Raw genomic sequence first — 21,041 nt, 5'->3', positions numbered from 1 at the left:
TTAAACTGGGGCTTCAGATCCCATGAGAGAATGCTGAAAAGAACGAGGATTTCTCGCGCATTATTTATCTCTCAACCAAAGACCCAAAAACAGAAAATCTCGTCTTTAAGTTTGATAAATATTTTTGAAATTCCAAAGGAGAAATTTATGTTCCTGTTCCCTAATCATTTGCCTCTGGTCTTTTCATTCGGTGCCAATCTCAAAGGAAGGAAGAAGGAAGAGAGGGTTCTCAATCTCCGATTCACGATCTCATCTCCACTTTCATTCAAGGTGGGTTGAGACATTTTTTGGAAGATTTTAATTTTACCAAGATATGAGCAATGCAGGGGCACAGACCAGCAACACCAGTGCAATTTTCACGAAATTGTATTTCAGGTAAGATTCAGTGAAATGCTTGGAAAGTGCATCAGCATCAAACGTGTAATACAGTAACGACGAGGATGGGATTCGAACCCACGCGTGCAGAGCACAATGGATTAGCAGTCCATCGCCTTAACCTCTCGGCCACCTCGTCTCACCAATATACTGCTTTCAGATATTCCATTTCTTGCTTTTTACATCTAATTAGAACTACCCTGAAAGAAATTCAACTTCACCGCTTATCCTGCCCGTGCACACAGATCTACAATGTTGAAAATGTACAATCAGCTCAATGTAAGCAACAGGCCTTCCGTTACTTCAGATGAGGGACTGTCAAAAATGGCCGGTTTCACGCCAGATTCAGAATATAAAAAGTGTCGCCCAGATAATTAAAAGACCTTTGTAGGACTTGAACCTTCAATCTTCTGATAACTGTAGAATTTGCAACAGAAGTCAGATGCCTAATCCATTCGTCTATGCGGCCGCTGATGCCGCTGAATCTCTTTTTATGGGGCGAATTGTGAGCAGGTTCAAGGAAACTGTTCGAAAAAAGAAGTGGATTGAGGAAAAGATAAAAATATTTCAACTGTATTAACAGGTCCTCTGTGAGCTGGATTCGCACCAGCGCAGTGAAACTCAATGCAAATGGGAAATGACATCGGCGGCTCGTTGGTCAAGGGGTATGATTCTCGCTTTGGGCATTTCACGATTAAAATGCGAGAGGTCCCGGGTTCAAATCCCGGACGAGCCCTCGCACATTTTGTTAAACTCAACAACTCGGTCATCAAAGCTGAAATCGCTCTGCTTCTAAAAAAACGGCATGATCCGAGATTGTGAGCTCTGCCATTTCAAACAGACACAGAATGATCCGGGGCTGTGAGCACTCGCGGTTTAAACAGACCCAGAATGATTCGCAACTGACCGCGACCCCGCCCATTTTCGACAGGCCTGATTTTCAAAGCTTATGAAATCTATGGCAACATAAATCGGGCTGTTTCTAAAACGATGCCCGGTTTAATCTTGGACACCAAGTTGAAAATTCACTCCATTATCATTTTTCCCATTATCTCCGTCATTTTACTCCAGCCAAATGAATTGAGTTTAGGTGTCAGCCGTGGCTCAGCGGCAGCATACTCAAGCCTCACTCCAGAGACTTGAGTGCATAATCCAGGCTGACACTCCAGGGCAGTACTGAGGTAGTGCTGCACTGTCGGCAGTGCCGTCCTTCTAGTAAGATGTTAAACTGGGGCTTCAGATCCCATGAGAGAATGCTGAAAAGAACGAGGATTTCTCGCGCATTATTTATCTCTCAACCAAAGACCCAAAAACAGAAAATCTCGTCTTTAAGTTTGATAAATATTTTTGAAATTCCAAAGGAGAAATTTATGTTCCTGTTCCCTAATCATTTGCCTCTGGTCTTTTCATTCGGTGCCAATCTCAAAGGAAGGAAGAAGGAAGAGAGGGTTCTCAATCTCCGATTCACGATCTCATCTCCACTTTCATTCAAGGTGGGTTGAGAAATTTTTTGGAATATTTTAATTTTACCAAGATATGAGCAATGCAGGGGCACAGACCAGCAACACCAGCGCAATTTTCACGAAATTGTATTTCAAGTAAGATTCAGTGAAATGCTTGGAAAGTGCACCAGCATCAAACGTGTAATACAGTAACGACGAAGGATGGGATTCGAAACCACGCGTGCAGAGCACAATGGATTAATAATCCATCGCCTTAACCTCTCGGCCACCTCGTCTCACCAATATACTGCTTTCAGATATTCCATTTCTTGCTTTTTACATCTAATTAGAACTACCCTGAAAGAAATTCAACTTCACCGCTTATCCTGCCCGTGCACACAGATCTACAATGTTGAAAATGTACAATCAGCTTAATGTAAGCAACAGGCCTTCCGTTACTTCAGATGAGGGACTGTCAAAAATGGCCGGTTTCACGCCAGATTCAGAATATAAAAAGTGTCGCCCAGATAATTAAAAGACCTTTGTAGGACTTGAACCTTCAATCTTCTGATAACTGTAGAATTTGCAACAGAAGTCAGATGCCTAATCCATTAGTCTATGCGGCCGCTGATGCCGCTGAATCTCTTTTTATGGGGCGAATTGTGAGCAGGTTCAAGGAAACTGTTCGAAAAAAGAAGTGGATTGAGGAAAAGATAAAAATATTTCAACTGTATTAACAGGTCCTCTGTGAGCTGGATTCGCACCAGCGCAGTGAAACTCAATGCAAATGGGAAATGACATCGGCGGCTCGTTGGTCTAGGGGTATGATTCTCGCTTTGGGCATTTCACGATTAAAATGCGAGAGGTCCCGGGTTCAAATCCCGGACGAGCCCTCGCACATTTTGTTAAACTCAACAACTCGGTCATCAAAGCTGAAATCGCTCTGCTTCTAAAAAAACGGCATGATCCGAGATTGTGAGCTCTGCCATTTCAAACAGACACAGAATGATCCGGGGCTGTGAGCACTCGCGGTTTAAACAGACCCAGAATGATTCGCAACTGACCGCGACCCCGCCCATTATCGACAGGCCTGATTTTCAAAGCTTATGAAATCTATGGCAACATAAATCGGGCTGTTTCTAAAACGATGCCCGGTTTAATCTTGGACACCAAGTTGAAAATTCACTCCATTATCATTTTTCCCATTATCTCCGTCATTTTACTCCAGCCAAATGAACTGAGTTTAGGTGTCAGCCGTGGTTCAGCGGCAGCATACTCAAGCCTCACTCCAGAGACTTGAGTGCATAATCCAGGCTGACACTCCAGGGCAGTACTGAGGTAGTGCTGCACTGTCGGCAGTGCCGTCCTTCTAGTAAGATGTTAAACTGGGGCTTCAGATCCCATGAGAGAATGCTGAAAAGAACGAGGATTTCTCGCGCATTATTTATCTCTCAACCAAAGACCCAAAAACAGAAAATCTCGTCTTTCAGTTTGATAAATATTTTTGAAATTCCAAAGGAGAAATTGGTGTTCCTGTTCCCTAATCATTTGCCTCTGGTCTTTTCATTCGGTGCCAATCTCAAAGGAAGGAAGAAGGAAGAGAGGGTTCTCAATCTCCGATTCACGATCTCATCTCCCCTTTCATTCAAGGTGGGTTGAGAAATTTCTTGGAATATTTTAATTTTACCAAGATATGAGCAATGCAGGGGCACAGACCAGCAACACCAGTGCAATTTTCACGAAATTGTATTTCAAATAAGATTCAGTGAAATGCTTGGAAAGTGCATCAGCATCAAACGTGTAATACTGTAACGACGAGGATGGGATTCGAACCCACGCGTGCAGAGCACAATGGATTAGCAGTCCATCGCCTTAACCTCTCGGCCACCTCGTCTCACCAATATCCTGCTTTCAGATATTCCATTTCTTCCTTTTTACATCTAATTAGAACTACCCTGAAAGAAATTCAACTTCACCGCTTATCCTGCCCGTGCACACAGATCTACAATGTTGAAAATGTACAATCAGCTCAATGTAAGCAACAGGCCTTCCGTTACTTCAGATGAGGGACTGTCAAAAATGGCCGGTTTCACGCCAGATTCAGAATATAAAAAGTGTCGCCCAGATAATTAAAAGACCTTTGTAGGACTTGCACCTTCAATCTTCTGATAACTGAAGAATTTGCAACAGAAGTCAGATGCCTAATCCATTAGTCTATGCGGCCGCTGATGCCGCTGAATCTCTTTTTATGGGGCGAATTGTGAGCAGGTTCAAGGAAACTGCTCGAAAAAAGAAGTGGATTGAGGAAAAGATAAAAATATTTCAACTGTATTAACAGGTCCTCTGCGAGCTGGATTCGCACCAGCGCAGTGAAACTCAATGCAAATGGGAAATGACATCGGCGGCTCGTTGGTCTAGGGGTATGATTCTCGCTTTGGGCAATTCACGATTAAAATGCGGGAGGTCCCGGGTTCAAATCCCGGACGAGCCCTGGCACATTTTGTTAAACTCAACAACTCGGTCATCAAAGCTGAAATCGCTCTGCTTCTAAAAAAACGGCATGATCCGAGATTGTGAGCTCTGCCATTTCAAACAGACACAGAATGATCCGGGGCTGTGAGCACTCGCGGTTTAAACAGACCCAGAATGATTCGCAACTGACCGCGACCCCGCCCATTTTCGACAGGCCTGATTTTCAAAGCTTATGAAATCTATGGCAACATAAATCGGGCTGTTTCTAAAACGATGCCCGGTTTAATCTTGGACACCAAGTTGAAAATTTACTCCATTATCATTTTTCCCATTATCTCCGTCATTTTACTCCAGCCAAATGAACTGAGTTTAGGTGTCAGCCGTGGCTCAGCGGCAGCATACTCAAGCCTCACTCCAGAGACTTGAGTGCATAATCCAGGCTGACACTCCAGGGCAGTACTGAGGTAGTGCTGCACTGTCGGCAGTGCCGTCCTTCTAGTAAGATGTTAAACTGGGGCTTCAGATCCCATGAGAGAATGCTGAAAAGAACGAGGATTTCTCGCGCATTATTTATCTCTCAACCAAAGACCCAAAAACAGAAAATCTCGTCTTTAAGTTTGATAAATATTTTTGAAATTCCAAAGGAGAAATTTATGTTCCTGTTCCCTAATCATTTGCCTCTGGTCTTTTCATTCGGTGCCAATCTCAAAGGAAGGAAGAAGGAAGAGAGGGTTCTCAATCTCCGATTCACGATCTCATCTCCACTTTCATTCAAGGTGGGTTGAGACATTTTTTGGAAGATTTTAATTTTACCAAGATATGAGCAATGCAGGGGCACAGACCAGCAACACCAGTGCAATTTTCACGAAATTGTATTTCAGGTAAGATTCAGTGAAATGCTTGGAAAGTGCATCAGCATCAAACGTGTAATACAGTAACGACGAGGATGGGATTCGAAACCACGCGTGCAGAGCAAAATGGATTAGCAGTCCATCGCCTTAACCTCTCGGCCACCTCGTCTCACCAATATACTGCTTTCAGATATTCAATTTCTTGCTTTTTACATCTAATTAGAACTACCCTGAAAGAAATTCAACTTCACCGCTTATCCTGCCCGTGCACACAGATCTACAATGTTGAAAATGTACAATCAGCTTAATGTAAGCAACAGGCCTTCCGTTACTTCAGATGAGGGACTGTCAAAAATGGCCGGTTTCACGCCAGATTCAGAATATAAAAAGTGTCGCCCAGATAATTAAAAGACCTTTGTAGGACTTGAACCTTCAATCTTCTGATAACTGAAGAATTTGCAACAGAAGTCAGATGCCTAATCCATTAGTCTATGCGGCCGCTGATGCCGCTGAATCTCTTTTTATGGGGCGAATTGTGAGCAGGTTCAAGGAAACTGTTCGAAAAAAGAAGTGGATTGAGGAAAAGATAAAAATATTTCAACTGTATTAACAGGTCCTCTGTGAGCTGGATTCGCACCAGCGCAGTGAAACTCAATGCAAATGGGAAATGACATCGGCGGCTCGTTGGTTCAGGGGTATGATTCTCGCTTTGGGTATTTCACGATTAAAATGCGAGAGGTCCCGGGTTCAAATCCCGGACGAGCCCTGGCACATTTTGTTAAACTCAACAACTCGGTCATCAAAGCTGAAATCGCTCTGCTTCTAAAAAAACGGCATGATCCGAGATTGTGAGCTCTGCCATTTCAAACAGACACAGAATGATCCGGGGCTGTGAGCACTCGCGGTTTAAACAGACCCAGAATGATTCGCAACTGACCGCGACCCCGCCCATTTTCGACAGGCCTGATTTTCAAAGCTTATGAAATCTATGGCAACATAAATCGGGCTGTTTCTAAAACGATGCCCGGTTTAATCTTGGACACCAAGTTGAAAATTTACTCCATTATCATTTTTCCCATTATCTCCGTCATTTTACTCCAGCCAAATGAACTGAGTTCAGGTGTCAGCCGTGGCTCAGCGGCAGCATACTCAAGCCTCACTCCAGAGACTTGAGTGCATAATCCAGGCTGACACTCCAGGGCAGTACTGAGGTAGTGCTGCACTGTCGGCAGTGCCGTCCTTCTAGTAAGATGTTAAACTGGGGCTTCAGATCCCATGAGAGAATGCTGAAAAGAACGAGGATTTCTCGCGCATTATTTATCTCTCAACCAAAGACCCAAAAACAGAAAATCTCGTCTTTAAGTTTGATAAATATTTTTGAAATTCCAAAGGAGAAATTTATGTTCCTGTTCCCTAATCATTTGCCTCTGGTCTTTTCATTCGGTGCCAATCTCAAAGGAAGGAAGAAGGAAGAGAGGGTTCTCAATCTCCGATTCACGATCTCATCTCCACTTTCATTCAAGGTGGGTTGAGACATTTTTTGGAAGATTTTAATTTTACCAAGATATGAGCAATGCAGGGGCACAGACCAGCAACACCAGTGCAATTTTCACGAAATTGTATTTCAGGTAAGATTCAGTGAAATGCTTGGAAAGTGCATCAGCATCAAACGTGTAATACAGTAACGACGAGGATGGGATTCGAAACCACGCGTGCAGAGCAAAATGGATTAGCAGTCCATCGCCTTAACCTCTCGGCCACCTCGTCTCACCAATATACTGCTTTCAGATATTCAATTTCTTGCTTTTTACATCTAATTAGAACTACCCTGAAAGAAATTCAACTTCACCGCTTATCCTGCCCGTGCACACAGATCTACAATGTTGAAAATGTACAATCAGCTTAATGTAAGCAACAGGCCTTCCGTTACTTCAGATGAGGGACTGTCAAAAATGGCCGGTTTCACGCCAGATTCAGAATATAAAAAGTGTCGCCCAGATAATTAAAAGACCTTTGTAGGACTTGAACCTTCAATCTTCTGATAACTGAAGAATTTGCAACAGAAGTCAGATGCCTAATCCATTAGTCTATGCGGCCGCTGATGCCGCTGAATCTCTTTTTATGGGGCGAATTGTGAGCAGGTTCAAGGAAACTGTTCGAAAAAAGAAGTGGATTGAGGAAAAGATAAAAATATTTCAACTGTATTAACAGGTCCTCTGTGAGCTGGATTCGCACCAGCGCAGTGAAACTCAATGCAAATGGGAAATGACATCGGCGGCTCGTTGGTTCAGGGGTATGATTCTCGCTTTGGGCATTTCACGATTAAAATGCGAGAGGTCCCGGGTTCAAATCCCGGACGAGCCCTGGCACATTTTGTTAAACTCAACAACTCGGTCATCAAAGCTGAAATCGCTCTGCTTCTAAAAAAACGGCATGATCCGAGATTGTGAGCTCTGCCATTTCAAACAGACACAGAATGATCCGGGGCTGTGAGCACTCGCGGTTTAAACAGACCCAGAATGATTCGCAACTGACCGCGACCCCGCCCATTTTCGACAGGCCTGATTTTCAAAGCTTATGAAATCTATGGCAACATAAATCGGGCTGTTTCTAAAACGATGCCCGGTTTAATCTTGGACACCAAGTTGAAAATTTACTCCATTATCATTTTTCCCATTATCTCCGTCATTTTACTCCAGCCAAATGAACTGAGTTCAGGTGTCAGCCGTGGCTCAGCGGCAGCATACTCAAGCCTCACTCCAGAGACTTGAGTGCATAATCCAGGCTGACACTCCAGGGCAGTACTGAGGTAGTGCTGCACTGTCGGCAGTGCCGTCCTTCTAGTAAGATGTTAAACTGGGGCTTCAGATCCCATGAGAGAATGCTGAAAAGAACGAGGATTTCTCGCGCATTATTTATCTCTCAACCAAAGACCCAAAAACAGAAAATCTCGTCTTTAAGTTTGATAAATATTTTTGAAATTCCAAAGGAGAAATTTATGTTCCTGTTCCCTAATCATTTGCCTCTGGTCTTTTCATTCGGTGCCAATCTCAAAGGAAGGAAGAAGGAAGAGAGGGTTCTCAATCTCCGATTCACGATCTCATCTCCACTTTCATTCAAGGTGGGTTGAGAAATTTCTTGGAATATTTTAATTTTACCAAGATATGAGCAATGCAGGGGCACAGACCAGCAACACCAGTGCAATTTTCACGAAATTGTATTTCAAGTAAGATTCAGTGAAATGCTTGGAAAGTGCATCAGCATCAAACGTGTAATACAGTAACGACGAGGATGGGATTCGAAACCACGCGTGCAGAGCAAAATGGATTAGCAGTCCATCGCCTTAACCTCTCGGCCACCTCGTCTCACCAATATACTGCTTTCAGATATTCAATTTCTTGCTTTTTACATCTAATTAGAACTACCCTGAAAGAAATTCAACTTCACCGCTTATCCTGCCCGTGCACACAGATCTACAATGTTGAAAATGTACAATCAGCTTAATGTAAGCAACAGGCCTTCCGTTACTTCAGATGAGGGACTGTCAAAAATGGCCGGTTTCACGCCAGATTCAGAATATAAAAAGTGTCGCCCAGATAATTAAAAGACCTTTGTAGGACTTGAACCTTCAATCTTCTGATAACTGAAGAATTTGCAACAGAAGTCAGATGCCTAATCCATTAGTCTATGCGGCCGCTGATGCCGCTGAATCTCTTTTTATGGGGCGAATTGTGAGCAGGTTCAAGGAAACTGTTCGAAAAAAGAAGTGGATTGAGGAAAAGATAAAAATATTTCAACTGTATTAACAGGTCCTCTGTGAGCTGGATTCGCACCAGCGCAGTGAAACTCAATGCAAATGGGAAATGACATCGGCGGCTCGTTGGTTCAGGGGTATGATTCTCGCTTTGGGCATTTCACGATTAAAATGCGAGAGGTCCCGGGTTCAAATCCCGGACGAGCCCTGGCACATTTTGTTAAACTCAACAACTCGGTCATCAAAGCTGAAATCGCTCTGCTTCTAAAAAAACGGCATGATCCGAGATTGTGAGCTCTGCCATTTCAAACAGACACAGAATGATCCGGGGCTGTGAGCACTCGCGGTTTAAACAGACCCAGAATGATTCGCAACTGACCGCGACCCCGCCCATTTTCGACAGGCCTGATTTTCAAAGCTTATGAAATCTATGGCAACATAAATCGGGCTGTTTCTAAAACGATGCCCGGTTTAATCTTGGACACCAAGTTGAAAATTTACTCCATTATCATTTTTCCCATTATCTCCGTCATTTTACTCCAGCCAAATGAACTGAGTTTAGGTGTCAGCCGTGGCTCAGCGGCAGCATACTCAAGCCTCACTCCAGAGACTTGAGTGCATAATCCAGGCTGACACTCCAGGGCAGTACTGAGGTAGTGCTGCACTGTCGGCAGTGCCGTCCTTCTAGTAAGATGTTAAACTGGGGCTTCAGATCCCATGAGAGAATGCTGAAAAGAACGAGGATTTCTCGCGCATTATTTATCTCTCAACCAAAGACCCAAAAACAGAAAATCTCGTCTTTAAGTTTGATAAATATTTTTGAAATTCCAAAGGAGAAATTTATGTTCCTGTTCCCTAATCATTTGCCTCTGGTCTTTTCATTCGGTGCCAATCTCAAAGGAAGGAAGAAGGAAGAGAGGGTTCTCAATCTCCGATTCACGATCTCATCTCCACTTTCATTCAAGGTGGGTTGAGACATTTTTTGGAAGATTTTAATTTTACCAAGATATGAGCAATGCAGGGGCACAGACCAGCAACACCAGTGCAATTTTCACGAAATTGTATTTCAGGTAAGATTCAGTGAAATGCTTGGAAAGTGCATCAGCATCAAACGTGTAATACAGTAACGACGAGGATGGGATTCGAAACCACGCGTGCAGAGCAAAATGGATTAGCAGTCCATCGCCTTAACCTCTCGGCCACCTCGTCTCACCAATATACTGCTTTCAGATATTCAATTTCTTGCTTTTTACATCTAATTAGAACTACCCTGAAAGAAATTCAACTTCACCGCTTATCCTGCCCGTGCACACAGATCTACAATGTTGAAAATGTACAATCAGCTTAATGTAAGCAACAGGCCTTCCGTTACTTCAGATGAGGGACTGTCAAAAATGGCCGGTTTCACGCCAGATTCAGAATATAAAAAGTGTCGCCCAGATAATTAAAAGACCTTTGTAGGACTTGAACCTTCAATCTTCTGATAACTGAAGAATTTGCAACAGAAGTCAGATGCCTAATCCATTAGTCTATGCGGCCGCTGATGCCGCTGAATCTCTTTTTATGGGGCGAATTGTGAGCAGGTTCAAGGAAACTGTTCGAAAAAAGAAGTGGATTGAGGAAAAGATAAAAATATTTCAACTGTATTAACAGGTCCTCTGTGAGCTGGATTCGCACCAGCGCAGTGAAACTCAATGCAAATAGGAAATGACATCGGCGGCTCGTTGGTTCAGGGGTATGATTCTCGCTTTGGGCATTTCACGATTAAAATGCGAGAGGTCCCGGGTTCAAATCCCGGACGAGCCCTGGCACATTTTGTTAAACTCAACAACTCGGTCATCAAAGCTGAAATCGCTCTGCTTCTAAAAAAACGGCATGATCCGAGATTGTGAGCTCTGCCATTTCAAACAGACACAGAATGATCCGGGGCTGTGAGCACTCGCGGTTTAAACAGACCCAGAATGATTCGCAACTGACCGCGACCCCGCCCATTTTCGACAGGCCTGATTTTCAAAGCTTATGAAATCTATGGCAACATAAATCGGGCTGTTTCTAAAACGATGCCCGGTTTAATCTTGGACACCAAGTTGAAAATTTACTCCATTATCATTTTTCCCATTATCTCCGTCATTTTACTCCAGCCAAATGAACTGAGTTCAGGTGTCAGCCGTGGCTCAGCGGCAGCATACTCAAGCCTCACTCCAGAGACTTGAGTGCATAATCCAGGCTGACACTCCAGGGCAGTACTGAGGTAGTGCTGCACTGTCGGCAGTGCCGTCCTTCTAGTAAGATGTTAAACTGGGGCTTCAGATCCCATGAGAGAATGCTGAAAAGAACGAGGATTTCTCGCGCATTATTTATCTCTCAACCAAAGACCCAAAAACAGAAAATCTCGTCTTTAAGTTTGATAAATATTTTTGAAATTCCAAAGGAGAAATTTATGTTCCTGTTCCCTAATCATTTGCCTCTGGTCTTTTCATTCGGTGCCAATCTCAAAGGAAGGAAGAAGGAAGAGAGGGTTCTCAATCTCCGATTCACGATCTCATCTCCACTTTCATTCAAGGTGGGTTGAGAAATTTCTTGGAATATTTTAATTTTACCAAGATATGAGCAATGCAGGGGCACAGACCAGCAACACCAGTGCAATTTTCACGAAATTGTATTTCAAGTAAGATTCAGTGAAATGCTTGGAAAGTGCATCAGCATCAAACGTGTAATACAGTAACGACGAGGATGGGATTCGAACCCACGCGTGCAGAGCACAATGGATTAGCAGTCCATCGCCTTAACCTCTCGGCCACCTCGTCTCACCAATATACTCCTTTCAGATATTCCATTTCTTGCTTTTTACATCTAATTAGAACTACCCTGAAAGAAATTCAACTTCACCGCTTATCCTGCCCGTGCACACAGATCTACAATGTTGAAAATGTACAATCAGCTTAATGTAAGCAACAGGCCTTCCGTTACTTCAGATGAGGGACTGTCAAAAATGGCCGGTTTCACGCCAGATTCAGAATATAAAAAGTGTCGCCCAGATAATTAAAAGACCTTTGTAGGACTTGAACCTTCAATCTTCTGATAACTGAAGAATTTGCAACAGAAGTCAGATGCCTAATCCATTAGTCTATGCGGCCGCTGATGCCGCTGAATCTCTTTTTATGGGGCGAATTGTGAGCAGGTTCAAGGAAACTGTTCGAAAAAAGAAGTGGATTGAGGAAAAGATAAAAATATTTCAACTGTATTAACAGGTCCTCTGTGAGCTGGATTCGCACCAGCGCAGTGAAACTCAATGCAAATGGGCAATGACATCGGCGGCTCGTTGGTCTAGGGGTATGATTCTCGCTTTGGGCATTTCACGATTAAAATGCGAGAGGTCCCGGGTTCAAATCCCGGACGAGCCCTGGCACATTTTGTTAAACTCAACAACTCGGTCATCAAAGCTGAAATCGCTCTGCTTCTAAAAAAACGGCATGATCCGAGATTGTGAGCTCTGCCATTTCAAACAGACACAGAATGATCCGGGGCTGTGAGCACTCGCGGTTTAAACAGACCCAGAATGATTCGCAACTGACCGCGACCCCGCCCATTTTCGACAGGCCTGATTTTCAAAGCTTATGAAATCTATGGCAACATAAATCGGTCTGTTTCTAAAACGATGCCCGGTTTAATCTTGGACAGCAAGTTGAAAATTTACTCCATTATCATTTTTCCCATTATCTCCGTCATTTTACTCCAGCCAAATGAACTGAGTTTAGGTGTCAGCCGTGGCTCAGCGGCAGCATACTCAAGCCTCACTCCAGAGACTTGAGTGCATAATCCAGGTTGACACTCCAGGGCAGTACTGAGGTAGTGCTGCACTGTCGGCAGTGCCGTCCTTCTAGTAAGATGTTAAACTGGGGCTTCAGATCCCATGAGAGAATGCTGAAAAGAACGAGGATTTCTCGCGCATTATTTATCTCTCAACCAAAGACCCAAAAACAGAAAATCTCGTCTTTAAGTTTGATAAATATTTTTGAAATTCCAAAGGAGAAATTTATGTTCCTGTTCCCTAATCATTTGCCTCTGTTGCCGCTAGTCTTTTCATTCGGTGCCAATCTCAAAGGAAGGAAGAAGGAAGAGAGGGTTCTCAATCTCCGATTCACGACCTCATCTCCACTTTCATTCAAGGTTGGTTGAGAAATTTCTTGGAAAAATTTAATTTACCAAGATATGAGCAATGCAGGGGCACAGACCAGCAACAGCAGTGCAATTTTCACGAAATTGTATTTCAAGTAAGATTCAGTGAAATGCATGGAAAGTGCATCAGCATCAAACGTGTAATATAGTAACGACGAGGATGGGATTCGGACACACGCGTGCAGAGCACAATGGATTAGCAGTCCATCGCCTTAACCGCTCGACCACCTCGTCTCACCAATGCACTGCTTTCAGATATTCAATTTCTTGCTTTTTACATCTAATTAGAACTACCCTGAAAGAAATTCAACTTCACCGCTTATCCTGCCCGTGCACACAGATCTACAATGTTGAAAATGTACAATCAGCTTAATGGAAGCAACAGGCCTTCCGTTACTTCAGATGAGAGACTGTCAAAAATGGCCGGTTTCACGCCAGATTCAGAATATAAAAAGTGTCGCCCAGATAATTAAAAGACCTTTGTAGGACTTGAACCTTCAATCTTCTGATAACTGAAGAATTTGCAACAGAAGTCAGATGCCTAATCCATTAGTCTATGCGGCCGCTGATGCCGCTGAATCTCTTTTTATGGGGCGAATTGTGAGCAGGTTCAAGGAAACTGCTCGAAAAAAGAAGTGGATTGAGGAAAAGATAAAAATATTTCAACTGTATTAACAGGTCCTCTGTGAGCTGGATTCGCACCAGCGCAGTGAAACTCAATGCAAATGGGAAATGACATCGGCGGCTCGTTGGTCTAGGGGTATGATTCTCGCTTTGGGCATTTCACGATTAAAATGCGAGAGGTCCCGGGTTCAAATCCCGGACGAGCCCTGGCACATTTTGTTAAACTCAACAACTCGGTCATCAAAGCTGAAATCGCTCTGCTTCTAAAAAAACGGCATGATCCGAGATTGTGAGCTCTGCCATTTCAAACAGACACAGAATGATCCGGGGCTGTGAGCACTCGCGGTTTAAACAGACCCAGAATGATTCGCAACTGACCGCGACCCCGCCCATTTTCGACAGGCCTGATTTTCAAAGCTTATGAAATCTATGGCAACGTAAATCGGGCTGTTTCTAAAACGATGCCCGGTTTGATCTTGGACACCAAGTTGAAAATTTACTCCATTATCATTTTTCCCATTATCTCCGTCATTTTACTCCAGCCAAATGAACTGAGTTTAGGTGTCAGCCGTGGCTCAGCGGCAGCATACTCAAGCCTCACTCCAGAGACTTGAGTGCATAATCCAGGCTGACACTCCAGGGCAGTACTGAGGTAGTGCTGCACTGTCGGCAGTGCCGTCCTTCTAGTAAGATGTTAAACTGGGGCTTCAGATCCCATGAGAGAATGCTGAAAAGAACGAGGATTTCTCGCGCATTATTTATCTCTCAACCAAAGACCCAAAAACAGAAAATCTCGTCTTTAAGTTTGATAAATATTTTTGAAATTCCAAAGGAGAAATTGATGTTCCTGTTCCCTAATCATTTGCCTCTGGTCTTTTCATTCGGTGCCAATCTCAAAGGAAGGAAGAAGGAAGAGAGGGTTCTCAATCTCCGATTCACGATCTCATCTCCACTTTCATTCAAGGTGGGTTGAGAAATTTCTTGGAATATTTTAATTTTAACAAGATATGAGCAATGCAGGGGCACAGACCAGCAACACCAGTGCAATTTTCACGAAATTGTATTTCAAGTAAGATTCAGTGAAATGCTTGGAAAGTGCATCAGCATCAAACGTGTAATACAGTAACGACGAGGATGGGATTCCAACCCACGCGTGCAGAGCACAATGGATTGACAGTCCATCGCCTTAACCTCTCGGCCACCTCGTCTCACCAATGCACTGCTTTCAGATATTCAATTTCTTGCTTTTTACATCTAATTAGAACTACCCTGAAAGAAATTCAACTTCACCGCTTATCCTGCCCGTGCACACAGATCTACAATGTTGAAAATGTACAATCAGCTTAATGTAAGCAACAGGCCTTCCGTTACTTCAGATGAGAGACTGTCAAAAATGGCCGGTTTCACGCCAGATTCAGAATATAAAAAGTGTCGCCCAGATAATTAAAAGACCTTTGTAGGACTTGAACCTTCAATCTTCTGATAACTGAAGAATTTGCAACAGAAGTCAGATGCCTAATCCATTAGTCTATGCGGCCGCTGATGCCGCTGAATCTCTTTTTATGGGGCGAATTGTGAGCAGGTTCAAGGAAACTGCTCGAAAAAACAAGTGGATTGAGGAAAAGATAAAAATATTTCAACTGTATTAACAGGTCCTCTGTGAGCTGGATTCGCACCAGCGCAGTGAAACTCAATGCAAATGGGAAATGACATCGGCGGCTCGTTGGTCTAGGGGTATGATTCTCGCTTTGGGCATTTCACGATTAAAATGCGAGAGGTCCCGGGTTCAAATCCCGGACGAGCCCTGGCACATTTTGTTAAACTCAACAACTCGGTCATCAAAGCTGAAATCGCTCTGCTTCTAAAAAAACGGCATGATCCGAGATTGTGAGCTCTGCCATTTCAAACAGACACAGAATGATCCGGGGCTGTGAGCACTCGCGGTTTAAACAGACCCAGAATGATTCGCAACTGACCGCGACCCCGCCCATTTTCGACAGGCCTGATTTTCAAAGCTTATGAAATCTATGGCAACATAAATCGGGCTGTTTCTAAAACGATGCCCGGTTTAATCTTGGACACCAAGTTGAAAATTTACTCCATTATCATTTTTCCCATTATCTCCGTCATTTTACTCCAGCCAAATGAACTGAGTTTAGGTGTCAGCCGTGGCTCAGCGGCAGCATACTCAAGCCTCACTCCAGAGACTTGAGTGCATAATCCAGGCTGACACTCCAGGGCAGTACTGAGGTAGTGCTGCACTGTCGGCAGTGCCGTCCTTCTAGTAAGATGTTAAACTGGGGCTTCAGATCCCATGAGAGAATGCTGAAAAGAACGAGGATTTCTCGCGCATTATTTATCTCTCAACCAAAGACCCAAAAACAGAAAATCTCGTCTTTAAGTTTGATAAATATTTTTGAAATTCCAAAGGAGAAATTTATGTTCCTGTTCCCTAATCATTTGCCTCTGGTCTTTTCATTCGGTGCCAATCTCAAAGGAAGGAAGAAGGAAGAGAGGGTTCTCAATCTCCGATTCACGATCCACATCTCCACTTTCATTCAAGGTGGGTTGAGAAATTTCTTGGAAAAATTTAATTTACCAAGATATGAGCAATGCAGGGGCACAGACCAGCAACACCAGCGCCATTTTCACGAAATTGTATTTCAAGTAAGATTCAGTGAAATGCATGGAAAGTGCATCAGCATCAAACGTGTAATACAGTAACGACGAGGATGGGATTCGGACCCACGCGTGCAGAGCACAATGGATTAGCAGTCCATCGCCTTAACCGCTCGACCACCTCGTCTCACCAATATACTGCTTTAAGATATTCCATTTCTTGCTTTTTACATCTAATTAGAACTACCCTGAAAGAAATTCAACTTCACCGCTTATCCTGCCCGTGCACACAGATCTACAATGTTGAAAATGTACAATCAGCTTAATGTAAGCAACAGGCCTTCCGTTACTTCAGATGAGGGACTGTCAAAAATGGCCGGTTTCACGCCAGATTCAGAATATAAAAAGTGTCGCCCAGATAATTAAAAGACCTTTGTAGGACTTGAACCTTCAATCTTCTGATAACTGAAGAATTTGCAACAGAAGTCAGATGCCTAATCCATTAGTCTATGCGGCCGCTGATGCCGCTGAATCTCTTTTTATGGGGCGAATTGTGAGCAGGTTCAAGGAAACTGCTCGAAAAAAGAAGTGGATTGAGGAAAAGATAAAAATATTTCAACTGTATTAACAGGTCCTCTGTGAGCTGGATTCGCAACAGCGCAGTGAAACTCAATGCAAATGGGAAATGACATCGACGGCTCGTTGGTCTAGGGGTATGATTCTCGCTTTGGGCATTTCACGATTAAAATGCGAGAGGTCCCGGGTTCAAATCCCGGACGAGCCCTGGCACATTTTGTTAAACTCAACAACTCGGTCAGCAAAGCTGAAATCGCTCTGCTTCTAAAAAAACGGCATGATCCGAGATTGTGAGCTCTGCCATTTCAAACAGACACAGAATGATCCGGGGCTGTGAGCACTCGCGGTTTAAACAGACCCAGAATGATTCGCAACTGACCGCGACCCCGCCCATTTTCGACAGGCCTGATTTTCAAAGCTTATGAAATCTATGGCAACATAAATCGGGCTGTTTCTAAAGCGATGCCCGGTTTAATCTTGGACACCAAGTTGAAAATTTACTCCATTATCATTTTTCCCATTATCTCCGTCATTTTACTCCAGCCAAATGAACTGAGTTTAGGTGTCAGCCGTGGTTCAGCGGCAGCATACTCAAGCCTCACTCCAGAGACTTGAGTGCATAATCCAGGCTGACACTCCAGGGCAGTACTGAGGTAGTGCTGCACTGTCGGCAGTGCCGTCCTTCTAGTAAGATGTTAAACTGGGGCTTCAGATCCCATGAGAGAATGCTGAAAAGAACGAGGATTTCTCGCGCATTATTTATCTCTCAACCAAAGACCCAAAAACAGAAAATCTCTTCTTTAAGTTTGATAAATATTTTTGAAATTCCAAAGGAGAAATTTATGTTACTGTTCCCTAATCATTTGCCGCTAGTCTTTTCATTCGGTGCCAATCTCAAAGGAAGGAAGAAGGAAGAGAGGGTTCTCAATTCTCCGATTCACGATCTCATCTCCACTTTCATTCAAGGTGGGTTGAGAAATTTCTTGCAATATTTTAATTTTAACAAGATATGGGCAATGCAGGGGCACAGACCAGCAACACCAGCGCCATTTTCACGAAATTGTATTTCAAGTACGATTCAGTGAAATGCTTGGAAAGTGCATCAGCATCAAACGTGTAATACAGTAACGACGAGGATGGGATTCGGACCCACGCGTGCAGAGCACAATGGATTAGCAGTCCATCGCCTTAACCGCTCGACCACCTCGTCTCACCAATATACTGCTTTCAGACATTCAATTTCTTGCTTTTTACATCTAATTAGAACTACCCTGAAAGAAATTCAACTTCACCGCTTATCCTGCCCGTGCACACAGATCTACAATGTTGAAAATGTACAATCAGCTTAATGTAAGCAACAGGCCTTCCGTTACTTCAGATGAGGGACTGTCAAAAATGGCCGGTTTCACGCCAGATTCAGAATATAAAAAGTGTCGCCCAGATAATTAAAAGACCTTTGTAGGGCTTGAACCTTCAATCTTCTGATAACTGAAGAATTTGCAACAGAAGTCAGATGCCTAATCCATTCGTCTATGCGGCCGCTGATGCCGCTGAATCTCTTTTTATGGGGCGAATTGTGAGCAGGTTCAAGGAAACTGCTCGAAAAAAGAAGTGGATTGAGGAAAAGATAATAATATTTCAACTGTATTAACAGGTCCTCTGTGAGCTGGATTCGCACCAGCGCAGTGAAACTCAATGCAAATGGGAAATGACATCGGTGGCTCGTTGGTCTAGGGGTATGATTCTCGCTTTGGGCATTTCACGATTAAAATGCGAGAGGTCCCGGGTTCAAATCCCGGACGAGCCCTGGCGCATTTTGTTAAACTCAACAACTCGGTCATCAAAGCTGAAATCGCTCTACTTCTAAAAAAACGGCATGATCCGAGATTGTGAGCTCTGCCATTTCAAACAGACACAGAATGATCCGGGGCTGTGAGCACTCGCGGTTTAAACAGACCCAGAATGATTCGCAACTGACCGCGACCCCGCCCATTTTCGACAGGCCTGATTTTCAAAGCTTATGAAATCTATGGCAACATAAATCGGGCTGTTTCTAAAACGATGCCCGGTTTAATCTTGGACACCAAGTTGAAAATTTACTCCATTATCATTTTTCCCATTATCTCCGTCATTTTGCTCCAGCCAAATGAACTGAGTTTAGGTGTCAGCCGTGGCTCAGCGGCAGCATACTCAAGCCTCACTCCAGAGACTTGAGTGCATAATCCAGGCTGACACTCCAGGGCAGTACTGAGGTAGTGCTGCACTGTCGGCAGTGCCGTCCTTCTAGTAAGATATTAAACTGGGGCTTCAGATCCCACGAGAGAATGTTGAAAAGAACGAGGATTTCTCGCGCATTATTTATCTCTCAACAAAAGACCCAAAAACAGAAAATCTCGTCTTTAAGTTTGATAAATATTTTTGAAATTCCAAAGGAGAAATTTATGTTCCTGTTCCCTAATCATTTGCCTCTGTTGCCGCTAGTCTTTTCATTCGGTGCCAATCTCAAAGGAAGGAAGAAGGAAGAGAGAGTTCTCAATTCTCCGATTCACGATCTCATCTCCACTTTCATTCAAGGTGGGTTGAGAAATTCCTTGGAATATTTTAATTTTAACAAGATATGGGCAATGCAGGGGCACAGACCAGCAACACCAGTGCAATTTTCACGAAATTGTATTTCAAGTAAGATTCAGTGAAATGCTTGGAAAGTGCATCAGCATCAAACGTGTAATACAATAACGACGAGGATGGGATTACAACCCACGCGTGCAGAGCACAATGGATTAGCAGTCCATCGCCTTTACCTCTCGGCCACCTCGTCTCACCAATATACTGCTTTCAGACATTCCATTTGTTGCTTTTTACATCTAATTAGAACTACCCTGAAAGAAATTCAACTTCACCGCTTATCCTGCCCGTGCACACAGATCTACAATGTTGAAAATGTACAATCAGCTTAATGTAAGCAACAGGCCTTCCGTTACTTCAGATGAGGGACTGTCAAAAATGGCCGGTTTCACGCCAGATTCAGAATATAAAAAGTTTCGCCCAGATAATTAAAAGACCTTTGTAGGACTTGAACCTTCAATCTTCTGATAACTGAAGAATTTGCAACAGAAGTCAGATGCCTAATCCATTAGTCTATGAGGCCGCTGATACCGCTGAATCTCTTTTTATGGGGCGAATTGTGAGCAGGTTCAAGGAAACTGCTGGAAAAAAGAAGTGGATTGAGGAAAAGATAAAAATATTTCAACTGTATTAACAGGTCCTCTGTGAGCTGGATTCGCACCAGCGCAGTGAACCTCAATGCAAATGGGAAATGACATCGGCGGCTCGTTGGTCTAGGGGTATGATTCTCGCTTTGGGCATTTCACGATTAAAATGCGAGAGGTCCCGGGTTCAAATCCCGGACGAGCCCTGACACATTTTGTTAAACTCAACAACTCGGTCATCAAAGCTGAAATCGCTCTGCTTCTAAAAAAAACGGCATGATCCGAGATTGTGAGCTCTGCCATTTCAAACAGACACAGAATGATCCGGGGCTGTGAGCACTCGCGGTTTAAACAGACCCAGAATGATTCGCAACTGACCACGACCCCGCCCATTTTCGACAGGCCTGATTTTCAAAGCTTATGAAATCTATGGCAACATAAATCGGGCTGTTTCTAAAACGATGCCCGGTTTAATCTTGGACACCAAGTTGAAAATTTACTCCATTATCATTTTTCCCATTATCTCCGTCATTTTACTCCAGCCAAATGAACTGAGTTTAGGTGTCAGCCGTGGCTCAGCGGCAGCATACTCAAGCCTCACTCCAGAGACTTGAGTGCATAATCCAGGCTGACACTCCAGGGCAGTACTGAGGTAGTGCTGCACTGTCGGCAGTGCCGTCCTTCTAGTAAGATGTTAAACTGGGGCTTCAGATCCCATGAGAGAATGCTGAAAAGAACGAGGATTTCTCGCGCATTATTTATCTCTCAACAAAAGACCCAAAAACAGAAAATCTCGTCTTTAAGTTTGATAAATATTTTTGAAATTGCAAAGGAGAAATTTATGTTCCTGTTCCCTAATCATTTGCCTCTGTTGCCGCTAGTCTTTTCATTCGGTGCCAATCTCAAAGGAAGGAAGAAGGAAGAGAGGGTTCTCAATCTC

The 21,041-nt window shown here is 43.5% G+C and overlaps 12 non-coding genes across 12 annotated transcripts; 7 read left to right on the top strand and 5 right to left on the bottom strand.

Annotated features, from left to right (window-relative positions):
* Window positions 1-432: 432 nt before the first annotated feature.
* On the bottom strand, window positions 433-514 carry trnas-gcu (transfer RNA serine (anticodon GCU)). The gene has a single exon. It is a non-coding gene; the product is annotated as a tRNA-Ser (tRNA).
* A 1,516-nt stretch (window positions 515-2,030) lies between these two features.
* On the bottom strand, window positions 2,031-2,113 carry trnan-auu (transfer RNA asparagine (anticodon AUU)). The gene has a single exon. It is a non-coding gene; the product is annotated as a tRNA-Asn (tRNA).
* Window positions 2,114-2,622: 509 nt separating this feature from the next.
* On the top strand, window positions 2,623-2,710 carry trnap-ugg (transfer RNA proline (anticodon UGG)). Its single transcript is given in 2 exon segments — window positions 2,623-2,658; window positions 2,675-2,710. It is a non-coding gene; the product is annotated as a tRNA-Pro (tRNA).
* Window positions 2,711-3,629: 919 nt separating this feature from the next.
* Window positions 3,630-3,711, bottom strand: trnas-gcu (transfer RNA serine (anticodon GCU)). The gene has a single exon. It is a non-coding gene; the product is annotated as a tRNA-Ser (tRNA).
* Window positions 3,712-11,619: 7,908 nt separating this feature from the next.
* trnas-gcu (transfer RNA serine (anticodon GCU)) lies at window positions 11,620-11,701 on the bottom strand. The gene has a single exon. It is a non-coding gene; the product is annotated as a tRNA-Ser (tRNA).
* A 509-nt stretch (window positions 11,702-12,210) lies between these two features.
* trnap-ugg (transfer RNA proline (anticodon UGG)) lies at window positions 12,211-12,298 on the top strand. Its single transcript is given in 2 exon segments — window positions 12,211-12,246; window positions 12,263-12,298. It is a non-coding gene; the product is annotated as a tRNA-Pro (tRNA).
* Window positions 12,299-13,816: 1,518 nt separating this feature from the next.
* trnap-ugg (transfer RNA proline (anticodon UGG)) lies at window positions 13,817-13,904 on the top strand. Its single transcript is given in 2 exon segments — window positions 13,817-13,852; window positions 13,869-13,904. It is a non-coding gene; the product is annotated as a tRNA-Pro (tRNA).
* A 919-nt stretch (window positions 13,905-14,823) lies between these two features.
* Window positions 14,824-14,905, bottom strand: trnad-guc (transfer RNA aspartic acid (anticodon GUC)). The gene has a single exon. It is a non-coding gene; the product is annotated as a tRNA-Asp (tRNA).
* Window positions 14,906-15,414: 509 nt separating this feature from the next.
* On the top strand, window positions 15,415-15,502 carry trnap-ugg (transfer RNA proline (anticodon UGG)). Its single transcript is given in 2 exon segments — window positions 15,415-15,450; window positions 15,467-15,502. It is a non-coding gene; the product is annotated as a tRNA-Pro (tRNA).
* Window positions 15,503-17,012: 1,510 nt separating this feature from the next.
* trnap-ugg (transfer RNA proline (anticodon UGG)) lies at window positions 17,013-17,100 on the top strand. Its single transcript is given in 2 exon segments — window positions 17,013-17,048; window positions 17,065-17,100. It is a non-coding gene; the product is annotated as a tRNA-Pro (tRNA).
* Window positions 17,101-18,611: 1,511 nt separating this feature from the next.
* Window positions 18,612-18,699, top strand: trnap-ugg (transfer RNA proline (anticodon UGG)). Its single transcript is given in 2 exon segments — window positions 18,612-18,647; window positions 18,664-18,699. It is a non-coding gene; the product is annotated as a tRNA-Pro (tRNA).
* A 1,520-nt stretch (window positions 18,700-20,219) lies between these two features.
* Window positions 20,220-20,307, top strand: trnap-ugg (transfer RNA proline (anticodon UGG)). The gene is given in 2 exon segments: window positions 20,220-20,255; window positions 20,272-20,307. It is a non-coding gene; the product is annotated as a tRNA-Pro (tRNA).
* Window positions 20,308-21,041: the final 734 nt, after the last annotated feature.

Source organism: Somniosus microcephalus, unplaced genomic scaffold (genome assembly GCF_052327205.1).
Source record: "Somniosus microcephalus isolate GS21.2 unplaced genomic scaffold, FLI_Smic_1.0 unresolved_chr1, whole genome shotgun sequence".
NCBI lineage: Eukaryota > Metazoa > Chordata > Chondrichthyes > Squaliformes > Somniosidae > Somniosus > Somniosus microcephalus.
This window is presented reverse-complemented; position numbering and strand designations above follow the sequence as displayed.